A 9,764-nucleotide genomic window follows, 5' to 3' on the forward strand; every position below is an offset into this window, starting at 1 on the left:
ATACTCGATGGGGAACCCATCCTGAAATAAATCTTTCCTGAGTCCTCTCTTCTGGCCTTCAAACAATCTCACAACCTCACCAAATCCATCATCAGAAGCAAGCTCCCCACAGGCCAGGACACAACTACTTAAAGCGGCATCAGACCCTGCCAGATTAACAGTTGCAAAACCTGCAGCCATATCTCCACACTGCAGTGATCAACACCTCCCCCCCCCCCCCCACACACACACACACCTTTTCAAGATCCATGGGTCCTCCACATGTCTATCACAATGTGTGATGTATCTCATACAATGTACTGCATGCCCCACTAGCAACTGTGTAAACCAGACAGACAATCATTATGCTCTCAAATGAACTCACACAGGAAAATGATAAAAGACAAAACACCATATCACCTCTGGGTGAACACTTTTCACAAATTTCAGAGGAACAGCCGTGTTAGTCTGTATTCGCAAAAAGAAAAGGAGTACTTGTGGCACCTTAGAGACTAACCAATTTATTTGAGCATGAGCTTTCGTGAGCTACAGCTCTGATGAAGTGAGCTGTAGCTCACGAAAGCTCATGCTCAAATAAATTGGTTAGTCTCTAAGGTGCCACAAGTACTCCTTTACTTTTCACAAAACCATCACTCTATATCTGACCTATCTGTCATCATCCTCAAAGGAAACCTGCACAGCACTTTCAAAAGACGAGCCTGGGAGCTTAAATTCATTACTTTGCCAAACATTAAAAATCATAGAATGAATAGCAACACTGGATTTATGGCTTATTACAACAATCTGTAACCCACTAACAACACCCCTTCCCACTGCTTCCCTCTCCCCTTTCCCTTCCTCCTTATTACTAGACAGGTGTTAATGGACCACTTCACCTTGAATCATCCCTTGAAGTATCTGTTAACTACTTATGTTAAATAATCTGTTCCAACTTGTATTTAGCTATGATACTCTAAGTCAGATTTCCAGACCTGAAGAAGAGCTCTGTATAAGCTCAAAATCTTCTCTCTCACTCAGAGAAGTTGGTCTAATAATAGATATTATCTCACCCACCTTGTTACTCTGTAGTGGCTGTGATAGGGAATGAATCTGTAGTTTATCGTAGCGGGTCACCTAATCGCAGACTACCATGTTTTGGACGTTATTCTCTTTTTTAAAAATGTACTATCTGATTGCAACGGAGACGGGGTCCTCCATGTGCCAGAGCACTGCATTTGGGAACTAGGTTCTAGCGATCCACATTTGGACCTCAAGGCCAATATCTAACTGCAGACTGGTACATGTGCTCTCATGGTACATCTCAGGTGACATAATTCACGGTTTAAGGATACCCCTGTTCATAGAGACCACCAACCTATTACTTTGGGCATGAAGTACTTCACCCAGCAGATGGGATTTAAAAAGTCAAGGTGTCACTTTCTCATATGTGAAAAATAATGTGGCTTTATTCCCAATTGGATAAATAAGGACACAGGTCTGAGACATTCCCTCTACTCAACAGTAGTGCTACACACACATACCCAGGTACGTAAATACATCAGTCCAACACAATGTTAGTCACATTTGTCCTAGCTCCACTGGTCACAGAATTCATCCATTAGCCCACCCCAGTGAATGTAGATTCTTCACATGGAGGAAAAGCCTCCCTTCATGCCTCAGGCTTGTTGACATTTTAGACACAAAGTGACCTGCATGGGACTCTTGCCTGTAGGCTGGATTTTTCCACCCCTTTCTCTGGGCATCAGATTGATTGGGGGAGGGCCAGCGTGACTCCAGAGACACAAACTGACAAGGCATCAGACACTGGTCACGAATCCTTCTGTACTTTGTTCTGGAAAGTTTACCAGGCAGAGCCCAATGTTTTCATGTCACACTGGGTAGTGGTTTCTCATGTTCAAATGCAAGCCTTCCGTCACTTTCAATCACATCACATAAGTAAGTGGCATGACTCACACAGCCTGAGGAGATCCAGCCCAGTATGAGGTGTTAAAAATTCAAAGCACAGCATGTCCTGAAATAACAGTTAAGGAAAGAGATGGCAACATTATGAGGATTGTTATGTGGTTGTTTTTCCCATTTGCATCCTAGCTGCTACATCAATAAATATTTGTGTTATATAATTATTACCCATTGTCTCATGCAACGAAAAAGAAAATTACTTACAATAAAATTTCTATGCCAGCTTTCATCCAAGGATCTCAGAACACTTTATAATCATTTATCAAACTATACCAACACCCATTTTACTGCCATTTTACAGATGAATACTTTGAAGAACAATTAAATGACAGACCCAATATCACAAAACAAGTCAGTGGCAGAGGTTGGAACTAGAACCCAGGAATCCTGATGATTATTCTTGTCTTACAACCAGTACACCACACTGACTATCCATTCAGAGGTTTCAGCTCTCTCTTTACAAAACAGAGAGAGGCAACGGACTTCTGAAGTTTCAATCATTTACACAGCAACAGTAGAGCCTTTTTGAATGGTATATATCTATTAACAGAAGAAAAATGCTTCAAAACTACAACTTCTTGTTAACAGAATACAACACTGGTGCAACAGGATTGTGGGTCTCACACACCATTACTCTGCACCTTGTGTAGCCATTTCCAGCACAGCACAGTGGCTGTACTAGCGTTCTCATCTGGTAGCACTTTATACCCAGTTTGTACTGTTGTAAATGACTGCATAAGGTGAAGGATAAGAGAGTGCCAGTCCTATGTGTTTAAAAGTCTTCCTGCATCACACAGGGTAGATATCTGGAGCTCAGACAGCTTGACATTATGGATCAGAGAATCTGTCTCGGTACATTTCACACCTGATGACACCTAGTGGAAGAGAAAAGCACTTAGAGACATCCGATGAAGTGAGCTGTAGCTCACGAAAGCTTATGCTCAAATAAATTGGTTAGTCTCTAAGGTGCCACAAGTACTCCTTTTCTTTTTGTGAATACAGACTAACACGGCTGTTACTCTGAAACTTGAAAAAGCCTTCCATGTTCTCTGAATGCACAACTTCAGATTTTCAGCACATACGTGTTCCGCTTAGCTGAAGTAGCATGGCAAAAATCACCACAATAAAAAAAAAATCCAAAACAAAACACTACTGCATATAGTTCTCCCCTTGGTGAGAAGATGAGAGAACAAACAAGTGGCAGATGTTAGTCACATTACTTAATGCTCTACTTCAAGGTGTTCAGACACTATAATACTGAGCACTTCAGTATAAGAACAGAACAGAACAGATTAGAACAGAATAGAATGCAGTGACTATACCAAGAATTTTGAAATGCAGAACAAGGAATGTTTCCACTTTTTCATGGGAGGTGTCTCCCTGTGATTCAGACAGTTGACCACTAGCTGTCCCCATTGCTTCACACAAGTAAAACGATCAATGTCTTGCAGTTGAAAGAAACCCTGACTTTGTTTTCCAGTGCAACATCTGTCTTCAAAATCCATCTTGCTGCTGCTCCTGGGGAAAGTGAACAGCTCATAAGAAAATAAAAGGAGATACCATGGTTGTATTCCCCCCTCCCCCCGACAGCACACCCTGTAACTATTTTTCTCTCTCTTATTCATCTTTAAAAAAAAGTGACAGTCACTTCTGCTTTTCCAGGACTACTATAAAATGTTTTATGGAACATAAAGGCCAAATTCACAGAGCCACCCCAGTTGCATTTATTTATGCTGCTGTTAAATTTGGCCCCAATGTTTCCAAAATGAAACAGAAGAGAGCTCACCATCTGATGTCAGCCTTATTGTATTGGAGCTGCATCAAAGCTCTTCCTTCTTTTACAAGGGGCAAGGAGACAGGAGAAAATCTAAATATAAACATCACCAGAAGGAGGGCTAAGTTATACAAATAAATATTTACACCTTAAATCCCACAGTGCTGCCAGTTTCTAGCTAACCAAGTGGAACCCCAGGAGAACATGTGTAGGTCTGCATTCTCCAGGAGTATTCATGTGGTTAGAGATTTGGAAGAGATCAACTTCAGAGGTTCAGAAAGTCACTTATTCAGATCTATTACACTGTGGAATAGCTAAAGGAAGCAGTGGAAGCCTGGTCATTTAGGAACAGAGGAACTGCCAGACCTGCATCAGACCAATGTAATGATCTTGTCTGGTATCCTGTCTCAGTTAGAGGTCAGTACCAGATGTTGCAGAGGAAAATGTAAAACCTGCATAGAGGAATTTTTTTTTTTCAATAAATGTTTCTGGGGAAAGTTTCTTCCTAACCCCAGACTGTTAAAACTATTAGAACTAAGCAGTTGAGAATGTTTTGCAGAGAAGCCATTGCTTTGGTCAGAGACGGGGAAGGAATGACAATGAGAGAGACAATGATCAAACTCCAAAATATGGATTTAAGACTTTCCATATTTGGGGAGAGTATGGATTTGGGGGTTGTTCGGGATTCATCTCTAGCTTAATATTCCTTTCTTTCCAGTTTCTATGACTATCTGTCATTTCCACCTGCACTTTGGCTTCTCAGCATGAATCCAAAACACAGGCCTGTTACCCACTTTACTAGATCTATGGGGCATCTGTTTTCTCAGAGAAATACAGTCTGTCTTTGATACGCTTGGGGATTACACCCACAGACGAAGAGGAAATAGATCCTTTTATGCTATAATGCTTAAGAATGCCTTTAAAAAGCATTAAAAAAGTCAAACATTGTTCACTGAATGCAATAACTGATTAATTTTGAGATTTATTTTTTCCCATGCTTTTGTGGATCATCACAATCCAGTCCTATTATTGGCTAATCTATCCAGTGATCAAAATTAGTCAACAACTCTCAGAGCCAAACACAAAGGTATTGGGGTGTCAGAAACAGTCACACAAATATTATAACTAAGGGGGAAGATTTATGCATGCTGAACGAAAGATGAGCATTTGATCCAATCACACAATCTGGTTCTGGAAGCTTTGAAAATACTAAAATGTCAAAGACATTCAGATCCGACATTCAAATTCTCCTCCCTTGTGCTGTTCACACACACAGCCTTGTCTACAATAGTAAAATTAGGACTCATAATTCACAACCAGGGCGGCTCCAATGTGGTGGCAGCATGGTGAAAGCTGTGTTGTAGAGAGGGCTCAAGCTTTTTTCCCCACTGTGTCACTTGAGGCTCTCAGGAGGGAAAAGGTGAAACCACTCCTCACTATAGTACACATATAAAAGGTAGATGTGATACTGGCTGCCTGTCTGGGTCACTGAAGCATATGAAATTATTTAGATCAGAATATGCCCCTTTCCTAGCAGAGCCAATCAAGGACAACAAACCGAGGGAATACTAGGGTTATATTTTCCCTCAAAATATATTCACAGGAGTGGAATGGAGGAAGGGCCCAATCTTGTAAAGGGCTGAGTTTCTTCAGCTTCCATTCAGGAAGGAACTTTCTCCACTCAGCAACTCCCATCCCTCAAACCCCTGGATGGCTTCTTGTAAGGAGCACCTATTTGGTCTGGTGATGGAAAATATACCAATACAGCATCAATTATACCAAGAAAGATTCCCAGACACCCCTCCCCCAGCAAGTAACACACATCTCAGTCCCTCTCTGCTCTCACATTTCCCCCAAATACCAGATCAATATCTTCCCCCATACAAAGTATCGGAACAAATACTGCCCATGCAAAAAGGGGATTTTAATGATATATTCCCATTAAATCTAACCATGTCTGCTTTGAGGACGAACAGCAGGCCCTACCAGTGATGAGATATGGCTATGAATAGCTGGAAGAGTCACCATACTAAACAACAGACATGCTCTTTCATCAGTGGAAAAACCAACCAATGTTTTACTAGATTTTACAAGGCCCAGGTCAACTTTACCAGACAAGCGTGAAACATCACAGCCTGATTCTTGGTGCAGAAATCCTAACATCATCTATGGCAGTTTTCACAATGACGGAGGATAAAATATGTCCCTAGAAGGTTTAAGCCTTAGTTCCTGATCCACCAGCTGTGGAGGTAGCATGGTTCAATGCAAAAACCTCATTCATATCTTATGCTGCAGGCACCTCAGAAGCCAAACCCAGCTCTGATAGGAATTGTGGATAAATTATCATCTGGTTGGAAAGAGGCTGCACTGTATCTGCTTCCCTTAAAGATCCTGCCACAACTGGACAGATGCCAGAAATTGCACAATGCACCAGCTTTGGATTTTCATCTCTTTTTTTTGTTTGTTTAATCAAGGTTGGCGGGTTTTGGGTGGGAAACTATAGAGGAAAGGTGCTCTATTTTCAAGATGAGATACTGAAACGATCTTCGTTACTGCATACAAAGTAGCGTGGTGCCTAGCTGCTTGATTAACCAGTCTATTTTGGGTTGAGTCGTATGTGTAGGGGGCAGGAAGCTAGTGCCCTAGGAACAGACACAATGAAAGCATCACCCATCAACACAGAGCACAACAGAGGGACTCCCAGATGGTGTCAGAGAACAGACGCTCATCAGGAGAAGCCTCAGGAGTCAAATATAGCTGAATCAATGCCATTCAGCACCCCAAAACAATGTAAAAATCACTGGAACAAAGAACACTTGAAGCAAAGCCCCAGATCCAAATGGTGTCAAATTTGGAGGGGAGGAGTTCAGAATCCACATATGGATCTGAAATTTGCAAGGGGCCTGAACTAAAACCCTGGATCCAAAATTTCCCAAACTTTGGACTGTTCAATTTCCAGATCCCAGTTAGGAGCCTCTGTCTAAATAGCATCAAGTCTTAGAGCCTCAGAAACATTGGGTAACTCAGGGGGGCTAAAAAAACATTATCTGTTGACTCTCTCTGTGAAGTGAATCGTGATTCTTGATGTTATCAATGTTTAGATGTATTGTATTAGTGCAACGTAACTAAATAGATTCATACACTGTTTCATACAGAAACTATGTAGTGGCAGGGAACTCCTTCAGGCTGATTATTTCCTGCATTCTCTTTTGTCTTTCTGTTATCCCTTTGATGTTAAGTATTTGTAGTTTTAAAAATTCTTAGCTTAAACCAAAACTATTTTTCTCAGCATGACAGATTTTCAAGAAGTGTCATACTACATGTGAGCAATTTTTGGTAAGATAAAAATATACAAATATGTCTACACATCTCTACATAAACTAAAATCCAACAGAAAATAAAAAGATGGGTGTGTGACACAACAAAGACACAGAAAAAAGGCAGGAATAAACAATAGGAATGTATTTTTCTAGACACAGGCTGCTCTTTGCTCCTGATTCTGGGAGTCATGTTGCAAAACCAGAACAGAAAGTGGAAAGCCTCATTATTCCCAGCTTGTAAAACAGGGAGTTATTATCATAACAGATAAAGTGATTGATTAAAAAAAAAACATTATATACAAGTCAATGATCTTTATACTACACCACATAGGGAACTCCAGATTTAAGACTGACAACAGACTGGTGGGAAACCTCATTTTTCCTTAACTCTTTTACTTTAAAAGATTGGCATTAGCTAAAGAATTTTATATTTCCTTACTTATAAAAATATAGAATGATGATAACAAATGGGACAACAAATAAGCCAGCCATGCTATCACCAGTATGATTCAAAACAATTCTCTCTTACAACAATGTTACGGCAGTAATGTAGAGAATTCTAGCATTGCTACAGTCTAGGAAAACAAATATTCCAGAACATTGGGGAAGAGCAGGTCACGATCCAAACTATGCTGCTGAGGCCAATCTCCCCTGCGGTGTTGTGGGTCATTACTTTATTATATTCCTAAGGGTTACAGGGCTACAATGCTGAATACACATACTGAAAGCAACTGGAGGGCTGGGACTAATGCTACAGTAAATGAGCTCCACTCCAGCTGCTGACCCTTCCTCTGACTGATTTATTGTTACCCCGGCATTTGAGGGGGTTATGTTGTGTGTGTGTTTTTAACGGGAGGGGTACAAAAATAGGTGGGGGGGGGGTTAGAGGAAAGGAAACTTAAATGAAGTTCCTGCAAAGAGCAAGCAATCTTTCTGTTGAGCCATTTCGCTAAGGGTCCTATCCTGACAGCTATTAAGTGCCCACAACTCTCATGGACTAGATCCTAAAATTGTTTCCAAGGTGCTGGAAGGGGGAGTCAAAGACACTAGAGAAATCCATGAAGGAAGTTAACAGAATAGAGTCCTAATCATGTGTTGGGCTCCAAATGTGTAGACACTAAAATGACTGGCACCCTAGAAACACCAGAAAGGTAATTAGAGAGAGAAATTAATAGGGCTTGATCTTGCTGGTAAAGATAAAACCAAACTGTATTATAAAAATATTCTCTCCCAACAGGAGACTATTTCTCCCATGGTGTGAAGTGGCACAGCTCCACTGACTTTATGGCCCAGGACTGTAGCATGGTTCCACAATACAGCTTGAACCCATCTATACAAGGAACTCTAAACCAAGGCCCTAATCCAACCGGATGGATTTTATACCAGTGTGGCATCCCGCTGACATGCATGCCGCTCACATGGATAGATCAAATGTCATATAACAACATGTTCAGGACTCTGCCATGTACAGATGAATGATTTGACCCATAAGCCATCATTTATTTAACAAGCTTAACCTCTTTTTGTGTTTGTGGATTATCCAGATCCATTTCCTCAAATGTATTCATTATTCATTTCTCTCTCTTTTTCTTTAACTCTGTGGATTGATCAAGAACAGTTCTTTGCAACTATTTGATACTTATTGGTTAAATTTGTTTGGCCAAATAAGTCACATGGGTACCTGAGCTAACTGGATGAGTTTAAGAGCCTTTTTGTTCTGTGATTGTAGAGCATCTAGCACAATGGGATCTGGTGTATCACTGGGGCCCTAGGTGCGATGATAATACAATAAATAGATAAATAAATATGCATATACACAAATGCAAAATTTAATTTCTGCAAACATTCACCCCCAGGATTTTATAAATTCCTTTTCAACAATTATGTCAGTAAAACAGTGATGCACACACTAACAGGAAGCAAACTGCAAAGGGGCACATGGCTGCCAAAGTGAATTAATTTAACATTTTTAACAAATAGTAATGGAAAATTGTTTGCACCACTCACCCAGCACTACTATCATGTTCTAAAAAGATTCCCACAAACACAGATCCAGGACCTAATGTGGCCAGGGCCTGAGGCTATTGATCTCTCATAAGAGGAAACTGCAGAGGCGTTGTCAGGTGTGTGATGAGATTCTTTCCTTCTGGGAACCAGAAGGAGGGACCTGTAAGTTTAAACAGTGTCAAAGTGCAAAAGACCCTTAAAGAAAAAATACACCTCTGAAGAAAGGAAGACATCATTATACTTTGCACCTGTTTAACAGACATATCCCTTTAACATGTCAGCTCATTAATAACGGTGCAATTAAGTACCACATCATTAAAGGGGACCCTGCTTTCCCAAAAAATAAAATACAATGCACTTTCATAAGGGACAGTGCCGAGGTGTTTCACCTCATTTATAAAAATCTATCCCCTCTCTCCTCACTGTTGATTAATAAACAGTCCCTTAGAAGCTTAAAAGTGGGAATTTTTTTAATTGCATTGTTTTGCTCTATTAATACCATATAAGTTTGTTATTGTAGGGTTGTTCATGAAAGTTGAGCTGCTCATACAGTTTTTTTCAAAGATAAAGGGCCAGATTCTGCTTCACGTATTGATGCTTACGGGGTGCTACTCATTGTGAGTAATGGTAGCAGAATATGGCCCAACTGAAACAGGGTTTATTTAGGGAAATTACAGATAAGCAATCACAACTTATGTGGAGAT

General features: G+C 40.5%; 1 long non-coding RNA gene across 1 annotated transcript in view; it reads right to left on the reverse strand.

The window, feature by feature from the left end:
• Positions 1-1,097: 1,097 nt before the first annotated feature.
• The window catches only part of LOC144930841 (uncharacterized), a 63,535-nt gene continuing 54,868 nt past the window's right edge, over positions 1,098-9,764 (reverse strand). Inside the window, exon 3 of the long non-coding RNA XR_013636281.1 lies at positions 1,098-2,011. This is a non-coding gene — a long non-coding RNA (uncharacterized LOC144930841). The remainder of the gene's footprint in view (positions 2,012-9,764) is intronic.

Source organism: Lepidochelys kempii, chromosome 9 (genome assembly GCF_965140285.1).
Source record: "Lepidochelys kempii isolate rLepKem1 chromosome 9, rLepKem1.hap1, whole genome shotgun sequence".
NCBI classification, from domain to species: domain Eukaryota; kingdom Metazoa; phylum Chordata; order Testudines; family Cheloniidae; genus Lepidochelys; species Lepidochelys kempii.